Source organism: Pundamilia nyererei, unplaced genomic scaffold (assembly GCF_000239375.1).
Source record: "Pundamilia nyererei isolate P.nyererei 1_Seehausen unplaced genomic scaffold, PunNye1.0 scaffold00023, whole genome shotgun sequence".
Classification (NCBI taxonomy): domain Eukaryota; kingdom Metazoa; phylum Chordata; class Actinopteri; order Cichliformes; family Cichlidae; genus Pundamilia; species Pundamilia nyererei.
The window spans coordinates 473,484-485,015 of NW_005187424.1; positions in this window are offsets into that span (position 1 = coordinate 473,484).

Consider the following 11,532-nt stretch of genomic DNA (forward strand, 5'->3'; position numbering starts at 1 on the left):
AGATAGATAGATAGATAGATAGATAGATAGATAGATAGATAGATAGATAGATAGATAGATAGATAGATAGATAGATAGATAGATAGATAGATAGAATTTCCACTAACAGGCTCTTTTCATTGTGTAATAACTATTTCAGTCCACTTGGTGGCAGCAGAGGTTTGGTGGGAGGGTGATTATAGGACTTTCTGCTATTTTTAAAATCCTGAATCCTGCTCAAGCTCATTCATCTAAACGTGAGTGGGATTATTTTTAAGATTGTTAATGCTACATAGAAAAGAGGTTGTATTTAGTTCTTTTCACATCAGACACTTTTCCTTAGAGAATACTCCTGTATGTGAAGACAACTCTATATAACTGTGCCATTACGAGAGGGCTCCCAGGGGTAACCGAGTATTTCAAAATAAAGCTACTGGGACAAAGCGCTGAGAGAAGAAAGGATGCATCTACCTGCATTCACCTGCAGGAGACAAACACATGCAATGAAATTCTTCAGCTCAGTCAGAAGAGAAGAGAAGAGAAGAGAAGAGAAGAGAAGAGAAGAGAAGAGAAGAGAAGAGAAGAGAAGAGAAGAGAAGAGAAGAGAAGAGAAGAGAAGAGGACATTTTCTTAGGCGTCTCTGTCACAGCATCAAAAACAGACGAGATACAATGAATTCATAATCAAACACCACAAAACAAGGGCAACACAACAGAGCTTCCAGTGCATGTGTCCAATTAGCATAACATGCTGGATGGCTGTGTGAAAGACAGACAGACGGAAGGAAATATCAAAACATGCCTCAGCTGTGACACATAATCAAAGGGAAGAAGCTTCTCTACACGAGGGTGTGATATTACACCACCCAGTGATGTTTTGGCAGGATACAGTTTGAAGTGGGTGGTGGTGCTGCTGTCACTGGTCACCATGCATGGTGTGTCTGTGAAGGCAGCGCTCTCTATTAACACTGCCGTGCTTGTGTGTGCCAACAAGTGACGACAGGTAAAACAGGCCCGTAAGTGAAGGGAATCAGAGTGAGTTAAGATGAAGACAAAGGCAGGGGCCGGGAAGGTGAGGATGGAATATTCTGGGAGTTTTCTTTTGTTTTGTCATATGAGCTCAACTCCTCAAGGTGCAAGGTGCAAATCTGTGTCTTTAACTTCACACTCAGCCATCCAGGAGACGGATTAAAGCTCAGATCTGTCGGCCATACATTCAGACACTTTAGGTAAAGAGAGAAAAATTGCCTGCTGTAGCACCACTCCAGGAACTTGACCGAGCTGGCCTTCGCTCTGTGTGCACTGAATGATTTGGCAGCGGTGGGATCTCACTGATAACAAACTGGAGAGAGTGGGGGAGAGAGGTTTTCTGTGAGTGAGACTATCAGGTCTGGTTAAAAATACATTTTTATTTATTTTTCTGTCTGTTGACGAAAAATAGAGTAACGGATTGTTCTTTTCACACAGACGCGCTGACTCATTTAATGCAAATGGGCACTGCTGTCTCACTCTCGCTCTGCACGCCACAATCAGGCCTTCCGTGTGGACGCAGGGAAAGATAAACTGAGACTTTATGGTCCTTGCTGCCTCGGGCTCGGACAACACACGTCGCACGAGCTGACATTTATGACCTGACGAGAGCTCTGTCTGTACTTTGAACACAGCGTGTGGACGACCATTTAGTAACTGAGGGTATCGGCGCTGCTTCCCTGCAGCATCAGGAACCAGGAGGTATTTGGCTCAAAGCACATGGATGTCATTGAATTTGAATTTGAATTTGAATTTCATACATCAAGGCTGAGGTCAAGGAAACTGAATCTGCTCTCTCTATACGATGATCTGAGCGCAGCTTCAGAGCTGCCTCTTTGCTCTCACAGATGCTTCTGGTGGAGTCGGTCAATGAAAAAAAAGGCTTAATGTAAATGTAATTTGTTATTTGTGTGTGTGCAAGTCTTCCGCTTTGCCCCACAGCACAAGAAAGAGAACAGCAACTGTGAATCCAAAGCTCCAAATTATTCTCTGTTTCCTCTCTGATCACCAAGTCATTGTCATCAGCGTGTCATTCAGCCTTGGGGCGCATCTGAGACCCCGACAGTCAGGTGTCCCTCAGCTAAGCGCCCTTAGGGGGCGCTATGGAACCAGGTTTGAGCGCTGGTGGCCCCATTATTACAATTTAATGGTTTATGTGAGTGAAGAGGTAATGTTCCTCTCTCGCTCTCCCTCCCAGCAGAAAGCTGTGTGCTGCTCTTATCTGGCCAGACCTGCTGCAGGAACCAACCTGCAGTGCATTAAACAAGCCACCACACACACACACACACAAACACGGGGTCTACACAGAGCCGCGTGTGTGTGAGAGACTGTGAAAATGAACAGAATAATGAGAGAGGAGCGACAGCCAGAGACAGTTAAGGGAAGGAGAAGGAGAGTTCATCAGGGGGATTGATTGGATGCTCCATTGTCGTGTATATTTGTGAATAATTTATCTCAAATATTACACTCAGAGAAAATGATGAACATGTAATGTGTTCACGCGCTCGCACGGAAGTGACCTGGAGATGAGAAGTTAAATAAAGCTGCGCTAATAGCGCGAGTAATGGTATTAATAGGCAAATGGGTGCAAATAGGCTTTTTAAAATATTAATATTATACATGACACAGCTGAAACTTACGCCTTTGCAGGTGGGTTTATTTGGCACCCACGCAAAAGGGTCCACGTTTTCCCCAGCCACGCAATATTCTGACTACTTGGGGGTGGACGCATTTTAAAATTAAAGTCCTGAATGGAGCTATGGTGTGTGTGTGTGTGTGTGTGTGTGTGTGTGTGTGTGTGTGTGTGTGTGTGTGTGTGTGTGTGTGTGATGAAACCTGTCAGCTCTGCAGCCGTCTGAGTCACACCAACTGTGTGTGACAAGTGTCAGGGTGGATGTGATTGTGTGTCAGATAAGCTCCGACATGCTGGAAACTTTTGTGTTTTTGTGGAGGGGGTGAAAAATCCCCCCCACACGCATACATACATACACACACACACACACATCCACGCGGACTAACTTTATTTCACCACATCTGTCACAAAGCTCGCCTGCGCCTAAAACAAAGATTCAATCAGAGCTTTAACAGCGCGTCAGATCTGAATTCCGAGCACCCCCCACCCCCCGGTCTTTCACAGCCGAAGCAGCCGTGCACGTACACATGGGGAGACAGACATGTACATACAGCACGGATGCTACCCGGACTATTAAACTCCAAGCTGCCCGACACGCCACTCTCTCCAAACTAAGCGCGCAGGCATGAGAGGCGGTTTCAAGCTGCCCTCTCTGTGAATTGATTCTACTATGAGCCTGCCCGCACTCTGCTCTCAGCGGCAGGGGAGGGGGGGAAGCCGCGAAGAACGTTAGCCCCTGGCCGGGTTAAAACCTTGCGTGATCCTTAAAATATCACAACACGTATTTTGACACGTGTCCGTGACATTTGTTTTTTCGCAAAAAGCACAAAAACCGCTTTTTAAAGAGTGAGCTGGACGAGTCTCTACGCGCGCGCCACCCCCGCGCTGCCAGATGGAATCGTCCACAATTTATTCCAGGGAAAGACTGACAGTTTTTTGGGTCATGAAGCAGCTGTTCAAGTCAGCGGCCTGTCCCCCCTCCGCTGGAATAAGAAATTAGATCATTTTAAAGTAAATAACTAAAGCCTCTGGCCGATAAGGAGGAATTATAGAATGGTGTGCAGGCTCAATTTAATGTAGAGAGAGAACCCCCACCCCAAAACAGTTGAATCCAATAAATACGACCCCTCCCCTCCTCCATGAAATTATTTAACACATTGGTGCTAGAGTTACACCAACTTATTATCAACACAGGGGATGGATGGGGGCCCGTATCATAAGCAACTTACTGAAGAATTACATTTGCGGGGCAGTTCTGTGGTGCTCGGCTTTATAATAACTGCTGGTTTGAGGTAGAGGGAATGATGTGATGTAAATAATGACATGAAATTAATGTTTGGCGTTTGAATGAAATTTTAGGCTCCCGAAGGTCAAATTAGATCATGTTGAATGCAATCCTGATTAGTTTTGATTCCTAATTGTCAAAACTGATTGCCAGTGTCACTGATGATAATACCGTCTTAACGAGCTCCATTTGCCTCAATTATCACTCCACTTAGAGTTTGACAATAATGTAATGTATGGGAGAGATGCATTATAATAATTATGGTCTTTGTAGTTTACCTGAATATAGACTCGTGAAGTTGTTTTTGCTCCACTCTGCCTTTTTATATATATCTTTACGCACCATTAAAACATTTGCTGAACATAATGCCTGTTTGCCACCTTTAAGTCACTTATCGTTTTGACCTTTCAGAGCAGGTACGATGTAAGACTTACTGTGTAATTAATTCTTCTCCCTTTAAAACAAATGCCATCTAACACCTTGATTCTATTAGTTGAACATATTCCAGGTTTTAAAGAGCTGTGCTGAGAGGCACTTGGTTAAGTAACATCCCAAGTATTGTGCCAACATAATTAAGTTTCATGAACCACATGCTGTATCAGATTAGCCCATAGATTCGTGTCATTTTGGTATGGAAGGAAGTGTAGCTCGTTATCAGTACAGAGGAGCTAATTCTTAATGCTGCCATCAAGTCTGCCATGCTGAAACGTCATTTAGGAACTATTTTGTTTGTAAAGAGAGGCCGAATGTGATTAATTGTACAGAAAACTAAATTTTCATCAGAATAAACTCCTCTTGGTGTGTATTACTTTGAAATTTGTGATTACATTTCCTTCACTGTCCATCAGTACATCATTTCTTTATATGTAGGGTGGCATATAAAGGAGCCTGACTTCCTTGTGAATTTTTGAAGTGGTCTTTGAAACTCTTTAAAAATCTTTCTTTGGATACTGGCTGCTTTTCACTCATTTTCAGTCCCAACCTTGCCAACAATAACAGTTTGACAGACATAAAACTGTTATTCTCAAAGAGCTATTATCTGAAAACTTTGCGTATCTCAGGATGGTGTGCAGTGTGTCCTTCAAAACAGGGATGAAATTGGGCAAGATGAGGACAGACGAAGACGTACAAAACGATCTACAGCAGAATCTGAAAATCCTATTCATAAGAAATGGGAAAAATCCAGCAAAGACCCGAAAGAGGTCCTGATCTGGACTTCCAGCTGATCCATCTACTGTTCACTAAAGCCTGATCAGAAATGACTTTAGTTGAGGGGTGGCTGTCAAGAAGCCACGCTTATGGAAAGTTTTGTTCATAACATCATCAGTAATGTACGAGGTCATGAGAGAGTTACAGCAGTGAGAGTCTAGAGTCATCTGTAAGACACGGTGGAGGTGCTGTCATGGTTTGGACTGCATTTCAGTCAGTGGTGTTGGAGATCTTATTAAAACTAATGGATTTATGAACACAGAAATCCCCCATCAGATTTCATCCACCATGGAGTACCACCTGAAGACCATCTGATTGGCAGCAGCTTCATTTTTCAGTATGACAATGATCCCAAACATACCGCCAGTGGAGTAAAATTATACCTGCATAGGAAAACACAATGGAACACCATCAGTCATGGATCTGCCTCCCCAGAGCCCAGACCTCAGCATTACTGAAGCAGTGTGGGAACATCCTGACAGAGAACAAAACAAAAGACAGAAACATCTAAAGATGAAGATTTCACTGTCCTTTAAAAAGCCTGGAGAGCTATTCCTGAATATCCTCACAGAGATGACAGAGAGCTGCTCAGAGCTCAGATGGAAGGATGAAGGTGGACACACAAAACATCGACTTTCAAACTTGGTAGAATTGTATAAACTTTGTTTTTACCTTATTTCCCATATATGTTTGCACACGTATTCATAAATCTTTACACTTATTTTCCATTGTCTTAGCAAAATGTAAAGAAATTAGGGGTGACTTAACACTTTTACACAGTATTCATACAAAACAACAATAACACCAAGGACACTAATTATACGGTCTTTATGTAATAAATGAACAGATCGTAATCTGACCATGTGACATGTCCATGTGACCAGATGTAAACTGTGTCGGCTTCTGCTTTCTGTTAAATATAAAACTTCAAAATCATGGACACAAGTTCTCACTTTGTGTATCCGGACCAAGGCTTGTAGAATAGTCTTTCATACAGTGTTACCTGAGTTTAATTGCCTAAAGATAAATATAAAGAAGTCTGAACGCTTTCAAAGAGATATTATATGAGATCCTCTTTTTTTAATCCATTTCTTTTATCAACTGATCCATTTCATCTTCTCTCCTCATCCACCTGATCCATTTGTCTCTCTATCTACACTTCTCCCTCCCTCCACACACTTTCCATCTGTTGGCCTTCCTCCATCTCTTCTTCCACCCCCTCCCTTCTCCTGTCTGCCCAGAGTCACCAGTCATCCACCAGCATGCGTTCCTCCTCTGGTCATAATTGAGATCATATGTTGAAGCCAGCGCTGAAACCCAACACGGGACGTCCACATCAAATAAAACCTGCTGTCAGCAGCAGGGCCTGGCTCTGCCAAGCGGGGTGAAACCGTATCTGTGTCGGCCTCACCAACACACCGTAAAATGGGAGCCCAGAAGACCAACAGACATATAGACAGACGGACCACACCTCCCTGGGAGACATTCCTTTCTCCCTCCATCAAAACTACACTTTCTGTAATATTGGTTGGTGCGTTCTCAAATGTCAGAGTGAGGTTTGCAGGCCTTTTCACCTGCAAAAGCTTGTAACTGTCAATCACTGCCAAAAGAGTGAGACGCACACCGATCTGGATGGGATGCGATTTGGATCCGCAGGCCAAGAAGCGTGTCGGCTACTGTCTCTGCAGTTTGGTCATGCTTTTGGCATTCTCATTTGTCATCTGATTGCATTACCGTCCTGCACAAAGAGCTTCTTATCCAAGTGTACTTAGCTGACTTTTGAAATTTACTCATCTTTTCTTCAAGTTGGTGCCAAAGCATGAGCATAGCCAGACCACTTAGGTATTTTAATATCACCTTGATTTGTTCATGACGATTGATTTTCAGCTTCATGGCCGCTGATTCGAAAAAAAAAAAAGGCAGGGCAGACTTTTAGTGTAACCTATCTATTCTCCCAAGTGAGTGTTCACAATTACAGTATATATATTTAAAACCTCTCAGCAGCTCAAGGCCAGGGGCATTTCTCGCCATATTTGGGATGGCATTCAGCTGAATTCCAGTTGAGGTTGAACTTGTTTACGTCTCTGCAAATCGGGCTCAGTATCACTTCCATCAATTCTGAATACCTGATCCACACTTTCAGATGACAATAGCTCCCGAGAGACTACATTTGCTTCACTGGACATACATAATTGTATGCGATGGACTTATTCTCAGTAACCAAGGATTTTAAAAGTCTTCTCCTTGTGGTGTTGCATGCACACGGTTTGTGGCCTACCACCCACTGTATAAGGCAGGGGCAGCAGCATTTCCATTTCTCAGCAGATACGACAGAGATTGAATTGCCCTTCTAGTCCCCGTGTCGAGGCAGTGGAGATAGCGATCCAGAGTAAGAGCTGGAAGACGGATGGAGCATCGGCAATGATGGTACTGCTGCCGGTGTCCTGTTGTTCGTCAAGTAGTTGAGAGATCAGATGCTATCGGGGCAGGAGGTGTCTGCTCTGCAGCCTGAGCGCTGCACACGGCAGCCAGTTTACGTAAAGGATAAACAGTGACCCTGGGGTTGTAATCCACTAGAAGGCTGAGCAGGAGCTGTGTGGATTATTGGAGACTAACTGCAGCCTCTCCACTTGTTTTACACCTCAAGAGGATCCTAATTGAGCTAAATCTCATTATTTATGGCTGGCTATGGAGACAGTAATCAGTGTGGCTGGTGTGTCTTTAAACAGATCAGTCAGACGGTGGATCTGTGCATACATACAGGTTCAGTTTCCAGGTTGCTCTCAGGGGAGGACTGAGCAGTGGGAGGGAAAATGTTCTGCGGTCATTAGAGGCTCCAGTGCGCTCTTCATCACTTTGTTGAACACGTTCGAAAGCGAGCGAGACATCTAGAGACAATATGATGGCACTTTTGCTGCAGGCTAAGCACACCTGGCAAAAAAAATGAACGTCACTGTCACTCCTAAATGACAAATTTAATATTTTCATAAAACAACATTTAACAAGATATTTTCCGACTTTATGTCTTCTGATTTAATGAATCTGACTGATGGAGATCCAGAATATTCATTGCAAGCAGCTACCTAGACCAGCAATTTCCCGTATTATTAAAAGGCAGGGATCGTTGATTTGAAGATATGAAGATATGAAGTTTCATTGCTGGCTGATATGAGAATTATGAATGGTGACAGAGGGCAAGAGCTGACCCTGTGTGGAGCCACGGTACTCGGGACTTTGCGGCTCCACTGATAGACAATGGGGAAAAGAACCTCCGAGAGCAGTTCACGTAAATGTCACGCTTCTTGGACTGCTAATAAAAAAAGAACAGGACTCACGATAAAAGCTGCATTAGAGGAGCAAAAGAAAGAGAAATTAAGCAAGCAAGAAGGAAAAAGGAGGAGGAGGAGAGACCAGTATGTTAATATATTTCAGACAAAAGGAAAAAGATATCAGATGAAATGACGACGCAGAGATTTTGCAAAGATTTTGAGATGGCTGGAGCGAGGTGGTGTGGAGCTGAGCGAAAGAGAGAAAGATGAACGAGAGAGGGGTTTGGGAGTTTAGAAACCTCTCAGCCATATGCATTTCTGTGTCTGCAATATACATGCAAATGGTGGCATGCATGAGTGATATGAAAGCAATGAGCATAGCTAGTTTTTCAGCCGCATTACCCTGAATGATGCCAGGCTCCTGCCTACCTCACACACAGAGCTCACGGGGCTGCAGATGATGCTGGACATTTAAGTCTTTAATTTAGCAATTTTCCTCTATCGGTCTTCTCCCGAGGCACAAAAATGAAACTCCCCAACAATCTTCGATCTTTGCAAACCCCAATTTGTATTCATGACTGCTAAAGCTGAAGTCGTAGCTTGTGTTTCAAGAGTTTTTAACTTTCAATTAGATTTTTTTTTTAAATTTTTTTTATAAATGACAGTTTCGGAAGAAAGATAGAACAGCAGAAGGACAGACATCTCCCTGTAGGAAGAAGAATCTGGCTTTGATTTTGGCACATGCACAGCACATACAGTTACAAAGGAAATCGAGCATAGAAAAGCCAGGAAGACATAAAGCTCCGAGGAAGGAGCTCCGTGTTTGGCTGCCGGATGAAGGGAGTCCTGTCTGCAGCAGAATTTATTGGTGCATGTGGATTCTTGAGAGGATATCATACTGTCGATTTTACATGAAAGAACTCGATAGCCAGCAACAGTTCTGCATACAACATGTGGGTGGGTTTGTGCTCAAGTCTGTCAGAGGACCAGATTTCATATCATTAATATGAGACAGAATGTTTTTTGGAACGTGTTAGAGGGTCGAGGCTTGCTTTTAGGCCTGAATAATGCATTTTCTTATATACGTCCTCACAAATAGAGGCATGTATGTACACTTTGGCAGATGTAACGATCCAAAGTTTTGGCATGACCCATATATGCAAACCACTAGTCTTCACACATAATCCATCAAGTATAAAATCCACCCTGTCCCATATGAAGTAGAATTTATGGTCAAGCAGAAGTAATGTGTTCGGAGTCTACTATCTGCCGTCTACTTGCAAGAGTGCTTGGGGTCGATGGAGGCAGTGTATAAAGGATGTGGTCCATAAGGCAACGGCGAAGAAGAGCAAAACTCTAACATACAAAGATCTGAAGTGAATCTTCACGGTTAAAAACCACAAGAAATGTCCACTGCATCCACTGTCTGTCCACCGTCGCTCTCGTCCTTATTCTGGACCAGTTGTCAACCAATCAGCACTGGGCAGATGTCAGTTGCAGTTGGGATTTTGATGCATTGGGTGAAAATCCCTCTTTGCTCATTGTCTGAACACAAATGTGTACGCAGACACATTTGCGGGCTTAAATTATACTTAAATCATCACTGGTGAAGAGTCCAACTCTACTCAACTGTTTGCCAAAGTCCCGTCAATGAGGGGACAAAAACACATACTGCTGGGTTAGGGTTATCCCCAATAATGGAGGGTAAATGCCCAGTGTAGGGTTTGTAATGTAGACAGTCCAGTGCATCACTTCACACATCAAAACTAATATCTCTACAAATGTTTAATGGAAATTGGTCAATCTAGAGACATTTTTGGTCCTTCAGGAGAGAAATCCTTTTGCTATCATAAGGCCAATATGATGTTTTCCAAAGCATTGCATTAAATTATAGTAGAGATGTACATGATGCCTATAATCCAAATAATTATTGGTCATACTGACTTTTGATCTAACGAAACTGCTAGGTCAAATTTTCGATTTTTCCATTTAACCTTGGTTAATCACTTAATGTCTGCAAAGCTTATAAACCTCTGCTGTACTTTGTTCACAGTGATAATTATTTAGCAACACGTTTAAACTGATGCAGTGTTCAGTATTTAGCTCAACAGACCGCCTCGCAGGTCTGCTTTTATATCAGTACACGTATTCCACAGCGATGTAAAGGAGAGAGCGATGCAAAGGTCTGCTTGGCTTTCTAAATTTTGTCTTTGCTATACTTGAATGAATTTGCCCAGGCACTAAACTACAAAGGCATTGACTAATGATGTTTACATCCACAAGCGAGTATCATCTCATCCTTAGTCTCAATGCAGGAGTCATGGTAAAGCGTTTCTGTATGATCGAGTTGGTATTTGCAGGGTGAAGGTTTACCTATGCATGCTTATTCAGTCTTTTCTGCGGCTCCCCGAAGAACCAACAAGCACTGACAGCACAAGCAAGAGCAGCCCATAGGCTTGTTTGTGACACTGCCCCCTAGTGACAATAAACAGCCACACGATCTACAGTTTGCACAGCCATGTTTATTTCTGTCACTGAATGTTTTTGTTCCTGTCTGTAAGTCAGCTTACTATCTCAAAGATTCTGATGTACTGACCTGGAAGTAGGCTTAGGGTTAGGACTAGGGCTGGTTTCTAGAATCGATTCTATTCCAATTCACAAGGTCCCGATTCGATTCGATTCGATCCACGATTACATTCAATTTGAATCGGGAAAATGTTGCCTCAGACAGTCAGAAATATTATAATTCTGATCATTTATCAGTACATGTCCATATTTTTATAGCTTTAAAAAGAAAGCTGACACTTGTGAGACTTTATCAAAGGTGTAAGCATCCCAGCAGGTGCCTTTGTGTCAAAGTAACTGGGGATAAAAGACAGAACAACACGAAGGAGATTTTCCTGGCCTGGCTTTTTATAGCAGATAACCGCCTTAAAAATATACTGCAGTAGAACAAAAACTGAAGAAAACCATGAATCAACATATAAACATTACCTGATGCTGCTGAAGTGAAGCAGAGCAAAGTTACAGGGGTTTTATTAGAGACACAGCTAAGCATGTTGCAATTTCGCATAATTTTATAAAGTTTAAATTTCTTCAGTATTGAACAGCAGAAATTAGGCTTTCTTG